The sequence below is a fragment of the Tasmannia lanceolata genome, unplaced genomic scaffold (assembly GCF_043159265.1).
Source record: "Tasmannia lanceolata isolate RefF3 unplaced genomic scaffold, GAP_Taslan_0.1 ptg000024l, whole genome shotgun sequence".
In the NCBI taxonomy this organism is placed as follows: domain Eukaryota; kingdom Viridiplantae; phylum Streptophyta; class Magnoliopsida; order Canellales; family Winteraceae; genus Tasmannia; species Tasmannia lanceolata.
In genome coordinates this window covers 12,097,796-12,119,580 of record NW_027518701.1, presented here as the reverse complement: position 1 = coordinate 12,119,580, position 21,785 = coordinate 12,097,796, and the positions used below count along the sequence as shown (strand labels likewise).

Here is a 21,785-nt window from a genome sequence, read left to right as displayed (position 1 = left end):
AATGGAAACAACTTTCATATTTCCAATCAATGACCTTGGTTCTCAAATTCATAACATAAAGCCAACAAATTCAAGATAAGAAGTTCAAGAGCAAGCATGGAAAAGTGATCATCAGATATCAAGAGTTACAAATCCATAGATGGAGGATGTCAAAGAACAAGTTTCGCTCTATGAAAGTCGAAAGCACGTAATAGAATCTTGAAAGAAGAAGATCCATTATCTCTTACCTGGAAATGCCGTCAAGCTCCGTGAAAAAAAAAAGAGAAAAAAATAATAGATAATCAGTACCAGAGGGACTCTAGTAACCTAGATCGATTCCCAATCTGAACATCGGAAGGCCTCCTTTGGCCGAATAAATCCCAAAATCAGAACCCAATGTCAAAAGAATACCGGTTTGCAAACCCTTCGAGCCTGAATAAAATTTTCTTGAAAACCCATCAAGCTAGTGGCATTTGCCCCGAACTACGCGAGACCCGATCCCTACACTGGGGTACGTAGGCAGCTCGGTTAAACCGAGTTCGGTCGATTAAAAAAAAAAGAAAAGAAATTCAATCCTTTCAAAAAAAGAAAGAGGGACGAGTTCCAAAAGAAGAGAAGTCAATTATTCCAAAAAGAAAAGGAAAAAAAGAAAAATCAATTAACCTTCAAACGATTTATCTTCAAACTAGGGGCATCCGCCCTGAACTACTCACGACCTGATTCCTACCTTGGGATATGTAGGCAACCTGTTCACAGGTTCGGTCGAAATCTTTTTTTAACCTTAAGCCATTCTTTGAAAAGCCCTATCCTACCTATAAAGCCCTTCCGGTGTTCGGAATTAATGATGTAGGTCCCGAAACACAAAAAGGTATAAAAAAAAAGAAAAAAAAAGAGCGGAGTTTGAAGATCTGCTAGACTGAAAACCTGAAAGGGCGGTCTAGGCAAAATTTAAGATCATTCCCCTGTTAAGTTGAAAACCCGAAAGGGCGGCTTAGGCAAAAGCTAAGGGGATAGCCTGCTGGATCAAAAACCTAGAAAGGTGGTTCAGGCAAAAGTTAAGGCTAGCACGGTCCGCCAAGTTAAAAACCCCGAAGAGGTGACTTGGTCACGGTAAGAGAATCATTATAAGAAGGCTACAGCTGGTATCAAGACTGAAGATCAACTGAAGTTCAAGCGAATTCAAGTGCCATCCTCAAAACTGGGGGCAATGAAGCAAAGCAATCTTATGGGGTGTAATTAAATCCCTGAGGCATTACTGTTTTAAGGAAAAAGTCCAATGTTTACCAATTGAAAAAAAAAAAAAACCTTCCTCGAAAGGATAGACTTACAAAATAAAACGTTAACTAAGTCAGAAGCATTACTGTGTCTGTCAGTGTAGTTAGTCAATCTTTGTCATTCTATGTTCACTCTTTCAGAGCTGCTCAATCCTTTGAGTAGTGCCTTTTATCTAAGTTTTCTCTTTAGAAAGAGTCAATCGTCGTTCTTATGTCCAAATGATGCAACTGTCTTGATGAAGGAGGTCCGGCCTCGGCAGCTCCCTGCGATCGTATGAAAGAGCTCGATAATCTAGTCAAACAGCTTCATTTCAAAGAAGATCAGCTCAGAAGAATTCAGAAGTAGAAACATCAGAAAGCCCAGCTTCCGTAAAAAAATCATACCCCAGGAAGGCACCTTAAGCTTGGAAGAGCCTCAGATGCAATGGTGGTTGAGCCAATTTCTCAGAAAGATGAACCATTAAAATTCAAAATTTCCCTCCAGTTAGTTAAATTCTATCCTGGTCAAGAAATGTCTATCTAAACACCTGTCAAGAGGCAAACCCCACTTTTTCATGATTATATCCAAGAGAGCCGTTGTTCTAAATCACCAATTTCAAATATCTTGTTCAAGGTTTCAGTTATCAAAATCCCCAGAAGACAAGACCAGCAGTCTCTTTGAGAAAAATCTTGTTGAAGTTTCATAAAAGTGTTCCTGATCCATTCTTGCTAGTAATGGTTCTTCGTTCCTAAGGTTTGTCGTTTCATCATTCGTCAAAGTCCTAGTTTCCAATATCTTTGTCGGGCACGATCCATAATATCTCCGATTTCATTGAGTTCAAAAAATCAAAAATTCATCAAATCCAATCTTACGTCAAATTCAAATTCATGAAAAATCTCTAAATTCTTCGTTGTTGAACTCATCAATCGAAGCTATCTCGTTTCTTTGAACCCGTTTGTGAACGGTGTCTCATCTTCCGTGTTCATTTGGGAATGGCCTGTTATCTTCTTCTAACCCGTTTGGGAGCGGTGCATCATTTTTTAAATCCATTTGGGAATAGTTTCTTATATTCTTCGAGCCCGTTTGTGAACGGTGTCTCATTTTCTGAGTCCATTTGTGAATGGTCTCGTGGTCTCTTTGAACCCGTTTGTGAACGGTGTCTCATTTTCTGAGTCCATTCGTGAATGGTCTCATGTCCTCCTTGAGCCCGTTTGTGGACGGTGCCTCATTTCCCAAAAATAAAAAATTCATCAAATCCAATCCCCGATTCAAAAAATCCAATCCTACGTCAAATTCAAGTTCATGAATGTAGACACCCTAATTTTGCTCCGCTTTAATCAACAAAGAAGTCAGTGTTTTTCTATCGGTTTTCTAGTGTCTCTCTTTTCCGCGTCCGTCTCTTACATTTTTAAATCTTTTCGGTCATTTCCTTCATGTTTTGCATTTTCCTGCTAAGTGTTGAGAGGGATTATTCACAAGAATCTAAACTAGAAAGAATTTGGACCCATTTGGTGGGCCCACATTGAACCTGTTGATTAGATTTGGATCAAGCAAATGTGCCTCGCATTATTTTTAATGAAAAGAATGAGTTTTGAATTTATTTGGATTTAATAAGAAAAACCAACTTCCATGGCGAGGATATTGTCTTTCGGCCAATTTAGCATGGGCCCATAATTTTCATAATTCAAGCTTAAGGTGGCGCCTCATCAATTAGACGGTTCGGATCGCCCTATTGAAATGATTTAGGTGAGCAACTAATTTACGCTACAAGCCATCAATTGAGCGGTGTGGATTATCCCATGATATACGTCCAGCCCTCCCATTTATAAACGTCCAGCATTTTTTTTTGGGTGTTGCTATTAATGCAAACAAATCACAACGTGTGTTGTTCTATGCATGGATCGAGACATTGCACATGCATGGTAAGAAAGAGATAATGAAATATATTATTTAATAATAAGGTTTGTGTTGTTGCTTTATCTGGAAGGTATGGTGAAAAGGGAATGTACCCATGAGTGTATACATGCGTGCATGGAAGAATGAGAGCGGTATGCATTAATAAATTAGAAAGTGGTGTTTTTTTGTGGGAACTTCTCATATTCCTTTTTATTAGAAAGCAGCCCATGTTAGAAATATACTCGTTCTCACATTTTGGAAAGGATCGAACGTTTGGAAAAGCCTCCCTCTCTTGATATTATTGAAAAAGGTAAGCCAGCACTCTCTTTCTTTTTATTAAAGAAAAATAATAATGCAAGTAGCTCTCTATTCTTGGAAAAGAAGGGGGCAAGCAGCTCTAGGGAGGATTGGACAACACCTTAGATCTTTGGGCTGGGGGGCTTGACAAGAGGGGGAGGTGAACTCTTTCCCAAGCCGAAACAAAAAAGGAACCGACGATCATTTTTTGAAGGAGGAAAAAGATTCATGTGTATAAATGAAAGCTACTCATGGGAGATGTAGAGGGGACGGAGGGATTAAACAGAAGCATCTCACGTTAAGGAGGGGAGATTCCTAAAAATATATTCTTGAAACAGCCTCTCTCTCTCTCTCCTTGTTGAATTATCCTTGCTGCAAAATTCCTTGGCCTGATCTCTATATACTTTCAATCCTTGAAGCGCATTTTGGGCCTAAAAACCCTTAGTAGTCTAATCCCTTTTCCTCCTTCAACTCTTGGGGCTTTTATGTTGTTTGGAGTTGGGATCCTCTTGTGGTCGAATCTCGAATTCTTGTGATGGAACCCCTTTGAAACCCAGAATCTTTGAGAACGAATTCTAGTAGGGTCAAATTCATTTTCTTTCATCGTTGGTTGAATCCTCTATAAATCCAGGTATGTCTTTTTTATTTTATAATTAATTTCTATTTGTACGTTTAAATTTTGCATGATAGTGCCTCTTTGAAATTCTTAATCATATGTTCTTATTTAATTAAAATCTAGTTAGGATTACATAATTAGGAATTAGGAGGAAGTTTTGGATCCTTGAACTCTTAAGAATTTTGGGTTCTTTTAGGGATAAACCATGAATCCTACTTTAAAATTAATTCTCAAGAAAAAATAAAATAAAATGTAAAACCTAATGTTATTCACAATCCAATTCGAAAACACATAAAATCCACCAACAAATCCTCTTTGGAAATTAAAATCCACCAACAAACAGCAACTTGAATTACAAATTCCATTCCCAAAACAGCCCCTAGAGTATATTTTCCACTCCCAAACAGCCGTTAGCATATAAAATCCAATTTTAACAATAGCCCATTCGAGCCTCTTTTGATATCAACACCCCTTCCCTTTCCAAATTTATAAACAAAATAACCCTTCTCAGCTTGATAGTCACAACCCCTTTCTCAGTTGAAAAAGACAAGAAATGATAATCACCACTTTCTATTTTGATAGTCAAACTTGATAATCACAACCCTTCTCAACTTGATAGTCACCTATGTTCCCAAGTGGTAATCATAGCCCATTATTTATTAAAAGACAAAAAATGATAAGACAAAAATATGGTGGTGCCAATATCATTCCCGCTATAGTGCTGGCTGCCTGTCTTGTGACCACATTTTGAGCATCTAAACGATAGAATCACAGAAAATGGTAAACTACAAAATCGTAGCCCTTTCAACGATCTTTCGAACGCATATTTGTACGTTAAATTTGGCCAAGCAGTTAAAACGTTATCATTGTTTTAGTGGGTTGTGTTCGTTAGATCTTTAAACGGTCAGGTTTTGTCGAATTTGTGCAATTGTCAAAAGATAGTTTGTGTTAATGTCATTCTCCAAACCAAAATCGAAAGACATTAATCTAAAATATACCCAACCTAAAAGTAACAAATCTAAAATTCACCCATTTAAAATCTACCGATAAAAATCCGTTAAAGGTCATTAACCAAAAGACCACTAAAAAATCACAAGTGAAACTAAAGCTTCCAATTAAACAACTTAAAAGACACCAAACACACATAAAAACTCTCAAATAACTAAAAGCTTCAAGAAAACTCTAAAAGACTCAACAAACCCAAAATGAACTCGAAATTTCTAAGAGTCTTTGGATTCAAAATTCCTTTAGGAACCCTTAGAACCCCTTTAGGAACGTGTAGGTCAAGTCGAGTTTTAGGTTTTAGGGAGTCCTAGAGTTAGGAGTCCAGCCTCATCACGGACGTTTGCTATGTATAGCAACCGTGCCATAGGTCTAGTTACACTAGTCACCCAATCTTTCCCTAGGACAAGCCTAGTTACCTAGGATGTAGGTTAACCTGCATTAGTCTAAGGGACCACTTGCATTTAGATGAGAATCATATAGCATCTTAGATGAAATCTTAAGATAATAAAATCCTCAACTTGAATTAAATAACTTCTCTTAAAACTGTTGAAACAGTCAATCCCGTCTAGGTCGGTGTCTTAGTTGAGTTAGGCATAAGTAGCTTAGCTTAGGTGCACCGAACTACGTCGACTCTGATCCCAGTGAGGCCTGGGTACGTAGGCAGCTTGGATGTCTGATGGCATACCAACCGCGAGTCGGCACCACAACAAATTGTGGTGTTTTGTATATTAATTTTCTTGTAAATGCTCAATCAAATCACTTAGGGTTTTCCATGAAATTAGAATTTTAGGAGAACTTTCACTTAGATTGAATTCAAACCAATTAAGAAATCAAGATACACATCTAGGATTCACATTGAAATTAGATCATAGGATGCATGTCCCGTAGTTAGCACATTAATAGAGAGTTGAATGAGCCATTTAAAATAAATTTAAAAGAGTTAGCTTTTGGAATTGAAGACCGATTATCGGGCAGGAATGGTGCATGTGGTGGATAAATCCCCATACCTTCCATTCTTGCAACCAGGTAGCGAGTCTAGATTTCTGGTTAATTACGAGTCCTAGATCTCACATCTAGGTGGCGACTCTGTCAGTCTCTTTTGTGTGGAATTCGGATTGCCTTAGTGATCCCAAGTTCACATAAAAGATGAATTAAAATCAATAATTAAAATGCACACGCCAATCGCGTGGGTACGAGAGACCAAGAGAGAGCGTGGCGGTTCGCGCCCCACCCCTCTCGCGGGATCGGGTCCCACAGTTTGGCGACTCTGCTGGGGACCACCTAACTTCATTAAAATTCCAAAAGATAGCTAATTTGAATTTAATTTAACTGGCTCATAAAAACTCTATCTCTTATATACTTGTTAGATTAGTTTGTCTTGTTTTATTTTCTCATCACATTTTACTTGAACTTAATCTAACAAAACCTGAAGGCATCATAGATTGCGCGAACTTATTGCACACACTTACATCACTTGCATCTAAACCCTTGCATCTCACATGCACACACGTCCTATTTTAGGAACCCGGAGTGTTATCTAGCATGGTTGACTGGGATTTCATCACCTGGTGCCTCTGTGCTAGAGAAGCATTCCACCCTTAGCCTAGCACCTTATGGTGCGTAAACGGATCTCTTGTTCACGTACTGATACACCGGACACTGGTACAGTATATCGAACATGGATTCGCGCTAAGGGAACTCTTGGCCTTCCCCCTAGATTAACCCACACATGCATGTAGAATACGAACACATGTGCATCACGTGTATGAGCCTAGTTTAGGATATCCTACCTATTTGTGTCTAGATTAGGCCGTAGTTCATCTTCCAATGGCTACGATCAGTCATTAGATACACGAACAAAGTCATGAGTCGAGATTCTCTCTCCACTCCGCTAGATTAGGATTAGGGTTTGATGCCTTCAGGTAACACTGTTAAAATGTGCGAAGATTAAAAACTTTCCCTTTGGGGTTAGGATATAAATCCCATCATTTCCAAAGATCTCATAGGATTAGTCATTCATGATCTATCCGTTGAAAGCAATCTTATGCTATCTCGTCTCATCTCTTGATCGTACGTCTTTCAATCTTCTATCATGTGTTTCAATTCTTGTACCCTTGGTGATCTAATCGTACTTGTACCCTTAGTCACTTCTTACTTTAAGGGCAACCTGTTTCAAGAATATTTTGCTAAGTCCTTCAGAGTTCACTCTCATGATCTTTGAACTAGGGGCATTCCCCTATGCGAATCTGTCATCATTATCATGTCTTGGTCCTTAGGATTCATTCTATTGTCCCAATTACTTGCTTAAATGTGTAATCTTTTTTTTTCAGTCATTGAGAATGAACACTCCATGAATGTCAAGCTCATATACCTCGTGTTCATCATTTCCATGATAAGAAGTTGGCACCATAGCCAAGCGTACTACTCCTTGGGTTCGAATTTCTTCGCGGTTAGAGAGAAAATCTGTCTCTCCACCACCCTCTAGGAGAACTCCGGTGTCCCTTTCTTTCTCCTCACCCATTGTAGAAAACCAGGAGAATCCTCCGCTCACTACTGTTGCTGAAACTCTTGCCTTAGTTCTCCAGCAATTACAAGAGATCAAAGATGAAAATCAGGCCCTCAAAGCCCAGCTTGCTGAGAAACTCGGGCCATCGTCTTCCAAAAATAAAAGACCTATGCACCATACAGCTACTTCAGCAGCACCCGCCCAGCCAGTGTTCATCCCTATCCCTGATAAAGCCAAAGAAGATTTGGAAAAAGAGCAGTATAGCGAGGATCGCAGTAGGCCTTCTCAGTTCATGGTTGATAAGTCTGTTATGGAGAAATTAGAGACTCTTACCAGGAAAGTTCAAGACATTCAGTTTCAAGACCAGGGTGGTTTCAATCCCAGTGATCTTACTCTATTTCCCGAAATCCGCCTTCCTGCCAATTTTCAAATGCCCGATTTTGACAAATATGATGGTGTGGGTTGTCCAATCACACATTTGCAAATGTTCACCATCATGTGTTAGCCTCAAGGCTTATCTCCTGAGCAAATGGCTCAATTGTTCCCAGTTTCCCTAACCAAGGTTGCTAGGAGATGGTTCATGGTCTTGGACAAGACTCGTTACAGGACATGGAAGGATGTCGGCGAGCAATTCATCAGGCAGTTCAAATATGATGATGGGACCGAAGTCACTAGGAAGGATCTTGAGAGAACCAAGCAGGACTCAAAAGAGTCATTCTTAACTTTCGTCAAGAGATGGAGAAGGTTAGCGGCTTAAATGATGCAGCGTCCCTCAGAAGAGGAGCAAGTCCAGATGATTATGAAGAATATATCCTCTCAGCTCCAATATTACATGTCTCTTCAGTATTATCCAGATTTTAAATACTTCATCAATGCGGGTATGCAAATTGAGGAAGCAATGGCACAAGGAGTTTACAATAGAGGAAACTCAATTCAAAAGAAGTTAAGACACAGACTCTAGCTAAGATCTCTGAGGTTGATAATGTATCAATGGCTAACCCGTCACGGAACTCTATGGTATTCAAATATACTCAATCAGGGATTGCAGCTCAGCAAAAGCCTAATAGGGAATTCACCCCTCTCCTGTTTCCACCATCTGTCATATTGCAGCAAGGATTGGAATCCGGCGATATCTACTTGCCTCGCATTAAGGAAACTCCTAATCCGCTCCCCAGGACATGGAGAGCGGAAGAGCACTGCGATTTTCATCGAGGATCGGGGCATAGTACTGATCAGTGCATAACTCTGAGGCATGTGATCCAGAAGTTGATCGATGAGCGCAAGCTACCATTTCGGCAAGCGCCAAATATTGCTGATAGTCCTATACAAAACCAGGTTGTACCGCCGCTGGATGATGTTTAGGCACTTGGGGTTTGAGAAGCTTAGGTTCAGTTGCAGTGATAGAGAAGAACCAGAAGTTAAAAGGCACTTGTTATGATGATGATTCAGTTTTCGCCGAGCCTCTAAAGCCAGACAATTGCAGCAGTCTTAGTCCTTTTGTTATTTTAATTAAGTCCAGTCATGATGTCAAGTCCAGTTATTAAGTGCAGTCTTCTAAAAGTTTGAATAAATTTCTAGTCCAGTTGAGTCGTTTCTTACTTTTATTTTTGAGTCAAGAGTGTGAATTCTGAGTCTGTTCAGGATAAGTCTTATCAGATGTGGTCTTTTTTCAATTCAATGAAACTTGCTTTCTCTATACATTCCAACGTGTGCTTCTAACTTTAATAACCAATGAGAATAATACTCCCTCCTCAAATGAGGAAGAAGATGCCGACGAAACTCCTCTTGAGTTGCAACCTATGCTCAAACAAGAGGAGGAGCGCCAATCCCAGCCTTTCAAAGATGAAATTGAAGTGGTAAACACTGGCACTGAAACTTTGATTCAGTGAATGCCGATTAAAAGTACATTACCCTCTGAAGAGTGTGAAGAATTGATAAAATTATTTCAAGAATAAGAAGATTGTCTAGAAAAGCTACAACCGATACCAGGGGCAAGACATAGATAGAAAGCTCAAGAGAATGAAGAAAGTGAGAAGACACATGCTATACAAGGGGCATAGAGCGGAAACAACTTTCATATTTCCAATCAATGACCTTGGTTCTCAAATTCATAACATGAAGCCCACAAATTCAAGATAAGAAGCTCAAGAGCAAGCGTTGAAAAGAGATCATCAGATATCAAGAGTTACAAATCCATAGATGGAGGATGTCAAAGAGCAAGTTTCGCTCTATGAAAGTCGAAAGCACGTATTAGAATCTTGAAAGAAGAAGATCCATTATCTCTTACCTGGAAATGCCGTCAAACTCCGTGAAAAAAAAAGAAAATAAAAATAAAAATAAATAATCAGTACCAGAGAGAACTCATCAACCTAGATCAATTCCAAACCTAAACATTGGAAGGCCTCCTTTGGCCGAACAAATCCCAAAATCATAACCCGATGTCAAAACAAATACCGGTTTGCAAACCCTTTGAGCCTGAATAAAATTTTCTTGAAAACCCATCAAAGTAGGGGCATTCGCCCCGAACTACGCGAGACCTGATCCCTATACTGGGGTACGTAGGCAACTCGGTTGAACCGAGTTTGGTCGATTCAAAAAAAAATTCAATCCTTTCAGAAAAAAGGAGGGACAAATTCCAAAAGAAGAGAAGTCAATTATTCCAGAAAGAAAAAAAAAGAAAAAAATCAATTAACCTTCAAACAATTTATCTTCAAACTAGGGGCATTCGCCCTGAACTACACGCGACCTGATTCCTACCTTGGGATATTTAGGCAACCTGTTCACAGGTTCGGTCGAAATCTTTGTTAAACCTTAAGCCATTCTTTGAAAAGCCCTATCCTACCTATAAAGTCCTTCTGGTGTTCAGAACTAATGATCTAGGTCCCGAGACATAATAAGTAATAAAAAAAAATGATGATGAAAAAAAAAAAAAAGAACGGAGTTTGAAGATCTGCTAGACTGAAAACCTGAAAGGGCGGTCTAGGCAAAATTTAAGATCATTCCCCTGCTAAGTTGAAAACCCGAAAGGGCGGCTTAGGTAAAAGCTAAGGGGATAGCCTGCTGGATCGAAAACCTAGAAAGGTGGTTCAGGCAAAAGTTAAGGCTAACACGGTCCGCCAAGTTAAAAACCCCGAAGAGGTGACTTGGTCACGGTAAGAGAATCATCATAAGAAGGTTACAACCGGTATTAAGATTGAAGAAGAGAAAAGAAGTTCGAGCAAGCTTAAATATCATCCAAGAAACTTGGGGGCATTGAAACCAAGCAATCCTAGGAATGGTAATCAAATTCTAAGAGCATTACTGTTTTAAAAAAAAATAAAAATTCCAGTGCTTATCAATTGAGAAACTACTCTTTGAAAGGCTAGACTTACCAAACAAAATGATAACTAAGTCAGGAGCATCACTGTGTACCAGTCCAGTCAGTCCATTCCTGTTCGTTTTAGCCCATTCTTTCAGAAACTTCCCATTCATCCAATAGTGTCTTTTACCATCTTCCCCTTTTTAGTAGAGTCGATCATTGTCCAGTTAGTCAAATGTTGCAACTGTCTCGGTAAAGGATGCCTGGTGTAGCTAACCCCCTGCAATTGTTCCAGAGCTAAGTTAATCCGCAGGCAAGGATTTCAGGAGTTAAAAAAAATCCAGTCTAAGCAAAGTCAGTTCCAGAAGAATCCAGAAGCAGAAAAATCTGAAAAACCAGTTCCCATAAGAAGATCATAACCTAGAAAAGCACCTTGAGCTTGGAAGAGCCTTAGATGCAATGGTAGTTGAGCCAGTTTCTCATAAAGATGAGCCATTAAAAATCGGAATCTCCTTCCACTTGAGTATTTGTCTGAATGCTTGTCAAAAGAAGAATCCTCTGTACCAGTGTCCGAATATTCTGAGGTCCCAGTTTATATCCCCAGTAAAGAAGATCTTAATCTAAGAAATTTCAAGCCCTGTGAGACTTTCTTGTTCATCCCCAGTAAACAATTCAAAATGTGAATAAACTTGTGAAAAAAACCAGTTTACTAGTTCATCATTTACCAATTCCTGATTTTCCAGTTCCAGTATCCAGTATTCCAGTTCCAGTTCCAGTATCCAGTATTCCAATACTCCAGTTCCAGTATCCAGTATCCAGTATCCCAATATTCCAGTATCCAGTATTCCAGTATTCCAATATTCCAGTTCCAATATCCAGTATTCGAATATTCCAGTTCCAGTATCCAGTATTCTAGTATTCCAGTTCCAGTGTCCATTATTCAGTTTCAATTCCAGTATTCTAGTTCCAACGTCTAGTATTCAGTTTCAATTCCAGTATTCCAGTTCCAGCATCCTGTATCCAGTTTCAATTCCAGTATTCCAGTGTGTCACTATGCCAGTTCTAGTCTCCAGTTCCAATATCCAATATTTCAGTATCATAGTTCTAATGTCCAGTATCTCTATCACCAATATTCCAGTGTTCCATTTTCCAGTACTTGTATTCCTATTCCCAGTATTTCGGCACTCCAATTCCAACATCCAGTTCCAGTGTCCGAAAATCCAGTGTTTCAGTACTCTAATTCTAGTATCCGGTATGTCTTCGTTCAAGAGTTCCGGTTCCCGATGTCTAGATTAAGATTCCAGTCTCCAGTTTTCAGTCCTAACATCCAGTGATCAAATTCCAATCCCAAGTGAATCAATCAAAATGTCAATCTAATCTAATCCCCAGTTCACCAATTATCAAGTTTTGACTCTCCAGTTTTCCAGTAATCAAGTTCTACAATTCCCAGTGAACTGGCTTCTTAACTCCTCAGTTCTTTGATTCTCTGGTTATCTGACTATTGAGTCTCTTAATCATCCAGTTCTCTAAATTTTTAGCTTTATAAATATCCAGTCCCTATATTTTCTACTTCTCCAGTTTTCCAATTCTTCAGTTCATCCAATCTTCAATTCTCCAGTTCCAAGTCATCTAGTCTTCCAATTCTCCGATCCACCCATTGTTTGATTATTCAGTTCTCCAGTTCTCAAGTCCTTAAGCCTCTAATCCTCCGATAATCGAGTCCTCCAGTGGTTTAGAATAAAAGATTTTTTATTTATGTCCAAGTTCTAAGGTTTCATCTAAGGTCTTGCATTATATTAAGTTGCATTGTGTCCAGAGAGTCCTTTGTCGATTAAAGCTACGCTAAATGGTTCTGTCATTTTGACTTTGGTATTCGATGACTACGTCATCTCTACCAAAGAGGGGCATCTGTAGACATCCTAATTTTGCTCCGCTTTAATCAACAAAGAAGTCAGTGTTTTTCTATCGGTTTTCTAGTGTCTCTCCTTTCCGCGTCCGTCTCTTACATTTTTAAATCTTTTCGGTCATTTCCTTCATGTTTTGCATTTTCCTGCTAAGTGTTGAGAGGGATTATTCACAAGAATCTAAACTAGAAAGAATTTGGACCCATTTGGTGGGCCCGCATTGAACCTTTTGATTAGATTTGGATCAAGCAAATGTGCCTCGCATTATTTTTAATGAAAAGAATGAGTTTTGAATTTATTTGGATTTAATAAGAAAAACCAACTTCCATGGCGAGGATATTGTCTTTCGGCCAATTTAGCATGGGCCCATAATTTTCATAATTCAAGCTTAAGGTGGCACCTCATCAATTAGACGGTTCGGATCGCCCTATTGAAATGATTTAGGTGAGCAACTAATTTACGCTACAAGCCATCAATTGAGCGGTGTGGATTATCCCATGATATACGTCCAGCCCTCCCATTTATAAACGTCCAGCATTTTTTTTTGGGTGTTGCTATTAATGCAAACAAATCACAACGTGTGTTGTTCTATGCATGGATCGAGACATTGCACATGCATGGTAAGAAAGAGATAATGAAATATATTATTTAATAATAAGGTTTGTGTTGTTGCTTTATCTGGAAGGTATGGTGAAAAGGGAATGTACCCATGAGTGTATACATGCGTGCATGGAAGAATGAGAGAGGTATGCATTAATAAATTAGAAAGTGGTGTTTTTTTGTGGGAACTTCTCAGATTCCTTTTTATTAGAAAGCAGCCCATGTTAGAAATATACTCGTTCTCACATTTTGGAAAGGATCCAACGTTTGGAAAAGCCTCCCTCTCTTGATATTATTGAAAAAGGTAAGCCAGCACTCTCTTTCTTTTTATTAAAGAAAAATAATAATGCAAGTAGCTCTCTATTCTTGGAAAAGAAGGGGGCAAGCAGCTCTAGGGAGGATTGGACAACACCTTAGATCTTTGGGCTGGGGGGCTTGACAAGAGGGGGAGGTGAACTCTTTCCCAAGCCGAAACAAAAAAGGAACCGACGATCATTTTTTGAAGGAGGAAAAAGATTCATGTGTATAAATGAAAGCTACTCATGGGAGATGTAGAGGGGACGGAGGGATTAAACAGAAGCATCTCACGTTAAGGAGGGGAGATTCCTAAAAATATATTCTTGAAACAGCCTCTCTCTCTCTCCTTGTTGAATTATCCTTGCTGCAAAATTCCTTGGCCTGATCTCTATATACTTTCAATCCTTGAAGCGCATTTTGGGCCTAAAAACCCTTAGTAGTCTAATCCCTTTTCCTCCTTCAACTCTTGGGGCTTTTATGTTGTTTGGAGTTGGGATCCTCTTGTGGTCGAATCTCGAATTCTTGTGATGGAACCCCTTTGAAACCCAGAATCTTTGAGAACGAATTCTAGTAGGGTCAAATTCATTTTCTTTCATCGTTGGTTGAATCCTCTATAAATCCAGGTATGTCTTTTTTATTTTATAATTAATTTCTATTTGTACGTTTAAATTTTGCATGATAGTGCCTCTTTGAAATTCTTAATCATATGTTCTTATTTAATTAAAATCTAGTTAGGATTACATAATTAGGAATTAGGAGGAAGTTTTGGATCCTTGAACTCTTAAGAATTTTGGGTTCTTTTAGGGATAAACCATGAATCCTACTTTAAAATTAATTCTCAAGAAAAAATAAAATAAAATGTAAAACCTAATGTTATTCACAATCCAATTCGAAAACACATAAAATCCACCAACAAATCCTCTTTGGAAATTAAAATCCACCAACAAACAGCAACTTGAATTACAAATTCCATTCCCAAAACAGCCCCTAGAGTATATTTTCCACTCCCAAACAGCCGTTAGCATATAAAATCCAATTTTAACAATAGCCCATTCGAGCCTCTTTTGATATCAACACCCCTTCCCTTTCCAAATTTATAAACAAAATAACCCTTCTCAGCTTGATAGTCACAACCCCTTTCTCAGTTGAAAAAGACAAGAAATGATAATCACCACTTTCTATTTTGATAGTCAAACTTGATAATCACAACCCTTCTCAACTTGATAGTCACCTATGTTCCCAAGTGGTAATCATAGCCCATTATTTATTAAAAGACAAAAAATGATAAGACAAAAATATGGTGGTGCCAATATCATTCCCGCTATAGTGCTGGCTGCCTGTCTTGTGACCACATTTTGAGCATCTAAACGATAGAATCACAGAAAATGGTAAACTACAAAATCGTAGCCCTTTCAACGATCTTTCGAACGCATATTTGTACGTTAAATTTGGCCAAGCAGTTAAAACGTTATCATTGTTTTAGTGGGTTGTGTTCGTTAGATCTTTAAACGGTCAGGTTTTGTCGAATTTGTGCAATTGTCAAAAGATAGTTTGTGTTAATGTCATTCTCCAAACCAAAATCGAAAGACATTAATCTAAAATATACCCAACCTAAAAGTAACAAATCTAAAATTCACCCATTTAAAATCTACCGATAAAAATCCGTTAAAGGTCATTAACCAAAAGACCACTAAAAAATCACAAGTGAAACTAAAGCTTCCAATTAAACAACTTAAAAGACACCAAACACACATAAAAACTCTCAAATAACTAAAAGCTTCAAGAAAACTCTAAAAGACTCAACAAACCCAAAATGAACTCGAAATTTCTAAGAGTCTTTGGATTCAAAATTCCTTTAGGAACCCTTAGAACCCCTTTAGGAACGTGTAGGTCAAGTCGAGTTTTAGGTTTTAGGGAGTCCTAGAGTTAGGAGTCCAGCCTCATCACGGACGTTTGCTATGTATAGCAACCGTGCCATAGGTCTAGTTACACTAGTCACCCAATCTTTCCCTAGGACAAGCCTAGTTACCTAGGATGTAGGTTAACCTGCATTAGTCTAAGGGACCACTTGCATTTAGATGAGAATCATATAGCATCTTAGATGAAATCTTAAGATAATAAAATCCTCAACTTGAATTAAATAACTTCTCTTAAAACTGTTGAAACAGTCAATCCCGTCTAGGTCGGTGTCTTAGTTGAGTTAGGCATAAGTAGCTTAGCTTAGGTGCACCGAACTACGTCGACTCTGATCCTAGTGAGGCTTGGGTACGTAGGCAGCTTGGATGTCTGATGGCATACCAACCGCGAGTCGGCACCACAACAAATTGTGGTGTTTTGTATATTAATTTTCTTGTAAATGCTCAATCAAATCACTTAGGGTTTTCCATGAATTAGAATTTTAGGAGAACTTTCACTTAGATTGAATTCAAACCAATTAAGAAATCAAGATACACATCTAGGATTCACATTGAAATTAGATCATAGGATGCATGTCCCGTAGTTAGCACATTAATAGAGAGTTGAATGAGCCATTTAAAATAAATTTAAAAGAGTTAGCTTTTGGAATTGAAGACCGATTATCGGGCAGGAATGGTGCATGTGGTGGATAAATCCCCATACCTTCCATTCTTGTAACCAGGTAGCGAGTCTAGATTTCTGGTTAATTACGAGTCCTAGATCTCACATCTAGGTGGCGACTCTGTCAGTCTCTTTTGTGTGGAATTCGGATTGCCTTAGTGATCCCAAGTTCACATAAAAGATGAATTAAAATCAATAATTAAAATGCACACGCCAATCGCGTGGGTACGAGAGACCAAGCGAGAGCGTGGCGGTTCGCGCCCCACCCCTCTCGCGGGATCGGGTCCCACAATGAGAAATCTCTAAATTCTTCGAGCCCGTTTGTGAACGGTGCCTCTTTTCTCGAGGCCATTTGTGAATGGTCTCGTCTTCTCCTTGAACCCGTTTGTGAACGATGTCTCATTTTCTGAGTCCATTTGTGAATGGTCTCATGTTCTCTATGAACCCGTTTGTGAACGATGTCTCATTTTCTAAGTCCATTCGTGAATGGTCTCATGTCCTCCTTGAGCCCGTTTGTGAAATGTGCCTCATTTCTCAAAAATCAAAAATTCATCAAATCCAATCCCCGATTCAAAAAAAATCCAATCATACGTCAAATTCAAGTTCATGAAAAATCTCTAAATTCTTCGTTGTTGAATTCATCAATCAAAGCTATCTTGTTTCCTTGAGCCCGTTTGTAAACGGTGCCTCATTTTTCGAGTCCATTTGTGAATGGTCTCGTCTTCTCCATGAGCCCGTTTGTGAACGGTGCCTCATTTCCCTAGTCCATTTGTGAATGGTCTTGTTCTCGTTGAGCCCGTTTGTGAACGGTGCCTCATTTCTCGAGTGCATTTGTGAATGGTCTCGTCTTCTCCTTTAACCCGTTTGTGAACGGTGTCTCATTTTCTGAGTCCATTTGTGAATGGTCTCATGTCCTCCTTAAGCCCGTTTGTGAACGGTGTCTCATTTCTTGAGTCCATTTGTGAATGGTCTCGTCTTCTCCTTGAACTCGTTTGTGAACGGTGTCTCATTTTCTGAGTCCATTTGTGAATGGTCTCATGTCATCCTTAAGCCCGTTTGTGAACGGTGCCTCATTTCTCGAGTCCATTTGTGAATGGTCTCGTCTTCTCCTTGAACCCGTTTGTGAACGGTGTCTCATTTTTTGAGTCCATTTGTGAATGGTCTCATGTCCTCCTTGAGCCCGTTTGTGAACGGTGCCTCATTTCTCGAGTCCATTTGTGAATGGTCTCGTCTTCTCCTTAAACCCGTTTGTGAACGGTGTCTCATTTTCTGAGTCCATTTGTGAATGGTCTCCTATCCTCCTTGAGGCCGTTTGTGAACGGTGCCTCATTTTCTAAGTATATTTGGGAATATCTCTTATCTTCCTTAAACCGTTTGTGAACGGTGTCTCATTTTCCTCTAAAAACAGTTTGAGAACGATATTTGTTCCTTCTCTTCAGAATCCATTCGAAAATGATATCTCATTCTCTCGTTGCCTGTTTGTGAACGACGCCGCATCATAATCATTTTTGTTCTGGATTGCAAGATTTGTACCCCCCGGGTAAATCTGATTCTCCATGTTTCTAAACTGCCATCTCATGGTGTTTAGAGTAAAAGATGTTTGATATATGTTCAAATTCTAGGATTTTATCTAGGGTCTTGCATTATAGTAGGTTGCATTGTGTCTAGAGAGTCCTTTGTCGATTAAAGCTACGCAAAATGGCTCTGTCACTTTTACTTTGGTATTCGATGACTACGTCATCTCTACCAAAGAGGGGCATCTGTAGACACCCTCATTTTGCTACACTTTAACCAACAATAACCTAATATATTGATCCGTGGAATTTCATTGGTAAAGTATGCATCCTCAAATTTTCTGAAAATCGAAATGATAAAGAGATGTACCTGGTGAGATGATTAGATCCGAAAAATTGAAAAATACCCTGATTGGTGAATTTAGTGTGTTAAATCCATGTGAGAGCCCCTCTATCATGGATTTATATGTTTTAGGTCATTAATATCTCGATCTGACTTTACGGATCATCAATCGGGACAAAATAAGCTAGGGCCACTTCACAGCCTGGGACCTGATTCCATTCCGAGACCCGATTTTCGTAAATCGTTAGATCAAGGGCAGATCTTAACCTGGGTGTCTTTCCTTACTAAGAATTTGTGATCATTTAGTCAAAATAGGATCGATCAAGGTTAATCTCAAATTCATATTAAACATTGTGTCACTTAATTGAGCAAAAACCCAGTGAAAAATCACGGATCAATGTGGGTGAACGAGAGCCGTCGAAATAATTTAACCAAATTATCAACAACAGTGCTTTCAGTACTTTAATTGTTGTCAAAATTCATATTTCAAAGGCTAAGATCATTCATCAAAAATTGATTAAGTTGGTTGGATCAATCGAATCGTCAATTTGATCAACGGTTGGAAAAACGATTCGCTGTTAAAAACCGACGGCTCGCATTGGTCAAAATTTCTGAAAATAATATTTCTATGGCAACATTGGGCTTAAATGAAAGAGAAAAAATCAACGATTTTAATGGCGAAAGAATTATCGAAATCGGACTTCAAAATCTCCTGAAAACCGCGTTTTTCGATTTTTACATTCAAAATATTTGAAAAATCTTTTACAAGATTCTAGGAGATTTGGAGGCATCATCTCGTCCATTCTTTCGATCGAAATTGATCTCAACCACCCAATCTTATTCCATATCATTGCAAAGATTTCAGGATATTTGGAGACACGATCTCGCCCGTTCTTTCGATCACATGGAGATTGCAGTTAATCGCAACCATCCAAATCGTTGACATTCTCTACAGAGGCAACCAAATTGGACATTTCTCTTGCCTTGAAATTTGCTTCCAAAATCTACAAAGATTCCAAGGACAGATGGCATCATCTTGGACCTTGAATTGTTCCTAAATCTTTAGTACTTGATCCTGGCCGCATAAGTGCCTGCCATTTTTAACATAGCCATGGCTTAAATGGAAGATGCCAAAGAAGAGGGAGAATGTTCTAGAAAAATCCGATCTTGGCCATTCTTTCCCCTTCCTTTTTCCATCACTCAATCTCCACCCTACACCTCTAGGTCCTAAAGATGGCAACCTGGCTCATCCCTCACCTATAAATACCCATGCTCTCTTCTTTCAAAAAAGGAGAAAAAAAGAGGAAGAAGACTCAAAGAAAACTACTAGAGAAATCCTCCATATCCCCCGCCTTCAAATCTTGTCCTATTCAAAGGATACCCAAAATCTCCATCACAGGTAGGTGGACTATTCTCAGATTTTTCCAGGATTATTTGATATTTTTTTATGTATTTTTGCACGATTTTTAGCATTTAATTGAATTTAATTCAATATTATATGTGTCTGCTCGAAATTACGATCTACATGAGTGTTTCAATTCCGATTCGCCCGAAATTTAATACACTGATCTATTTAAATAGACTAAAATAACCATCGGATTGGATCGGACATTGAATCAAAGGATTTCGAAAATTTGAGTGATGAGTGGAATTTTATTTAAAATAATGGCTGAGAAATTACAAAATTCGAAAAAATAGCCATCTTAGGATGATCTATTTTTTGGAATTTTAAATTTTTCTTGTGTTCATCATATCAGAACAAGATTAAAGGATGTTTTCCGGAGTCGTAATTTCCTCAAAAATCATGTTTTAAAAATGGAAAACTCTTCAAAAATATCTTTTCGACGAAGAAAAATAAAATATATACTAAATGGATTCCAAAATTAATACAATTTCGTGGGAAAATAATATGGTACTGATACATTCTACCATGAATGTTTAAGAATTTTTGGATTCTGTTTGATATATTATTTAATGCTTTCTTTGAAAATTATCAGATTTTGTGAGAATTTTTACTGACATCAGATCACCATTAAAATTCACAAATTTTTACAGTAGTCTTATATTTCATATATCTTGCTGCTGTAAAAGTTTCAATTTATTTGGATCTTATTTCCTATGGGATGTAGTGTTAATTCATAATCTGGTCTGAAAATTGAAAAATCCGAAATTGATAGTAAATAGTTTTTAAAATTCATACAAATCTCCCAGCATGCTATTTTTACTTATATCTTACTACTGTAGAAATTTCAATGAATTTAGATTTATATTTCTAGTAGTTTCTGTGTTATTTTTGCAATCTGATCTCGTTATTGTTAAATCAAAATTAAATATGAGCTGAATGTAAAAATCTACAAAAATCTTCCAGTAAGCTACATCCCATCATGTCTTGCTGCTGTAGAAGTTTCAATTAATTTTGAATTCATTTGCAATAATTTCACTTCTAAAATCACTCATATGGTTTAAAATTGATAAAATCCATTGAAAATTCGAAATTAATTAAAAATCATCATAAAGTTTCTAAAGAACCTTGAATTTTTGTCACATATTAATTCCTAAATCTATTGAAACAAAATTTTTAGGATCTTTTGATTTCCCTGGAAAAATGGCCAGTGCATCCATAATCGTATCCCTATTGCACTCGATCTTTGACAATTTGAACATTTAAGCTATAGCATGTTGTTGGCTCCGAACTTACTGTCCACGGAAATCCTGAGATATGCCAGGCAATAAGATGCTATAACTTAAGTATTAAATTGCACAAGGAAAGAGCGCACGATTCCCTTCCTTGGATGTTATTCTAGGCCGAAATTGGTGAACCCTAGACCCATTGGTAATCCTTAAATGTCCAGAAACTGAAAATCCTTGAAATCTGAAATTCATTAACTTCAAGAACTTGAATCGATTTGTCTCGAGTCTTTCGGAATCATTGGATTATGGTTTCCGATATAAGAACCATTAGAGCCCAATTTAGGAACACTGGTGTCATGTCGTGTCCTAGGTTTTAGGGATTCCTAGAGTTAGGAGTCCAGCCTCATCACGGACGCTTGCTATGGATAGCAACCGTACCATAGGTCTAGTTACACTAGTCGCCCAATCTTTCCCTAGGACAAGCCTAGTAAACTAGGATGTAGGCTAACCTGCATTAGTCTAAGGAATAACTTGCATTTAGATAAGAATCATATAGCATCTTAGATGAAATCCTAGGATAATAAAATCCTCAACTTGAATTAAATAACTTCTCCTAAAACTGTTGAAACAGTCAATCCCATCTAGGTCGGTGTCTTAGTCGAGTTAGGCATAAGTAGCTTAGCTTAAGTGCACCGAACTACGTCGACTCTGATCTCAGTGAGGCTTGGGTACGTAGGCAGCTTGGATGTCTGATGGCATACCAACCGCGAGTCGGCTCCACAACAAATTGTGGGGTTTTGTATATTAATTTTCTTGTAAATGCTTAATCAAATCACTTAGGATTTTCCACGAAATTAGAATTTTAGGAGAACTTTCACTTAGATTGAATTCAAACAAATAAAGAAATCAATATACACACTTAGGATCTACATTGAAATTAGATCATAAGATGCATGTCACATAGATAGCACATTAACTAAGAGTTGAATGAGCCATTTAAAATAAATTTAAAAGAGTTAGCTCTTGGAATTGAAGACCGATTATCGGGCAGGAATGGTGCATGTGGTG

The 21,785-nt window shown here is 38.2% G+C and overlaps 1 long non-coding RNA gene across 2 annotated transcripts in view; it reads right to left on the bottom strand.

Moving 5' to 3' along the window:
* Window positions 1-21,785, bottom strand: part of LOC143856886 (uncharacterized) — a 49,228-nt gene that overhangs the window by 20,484 nt on the left and 6,959 nt on the right. For both annotated transcript variants that reach the window (XR_013238414.1, XR_013238415.1), the window contains exon 2: window positions 10,925-11,131. This is a non-coding gene — a long non-coding RNA (uncharacterized LOC143856886). The remainder of the gene's footprint in view (window positions 1-10,924; window positions 11,132-21,785) is intronic.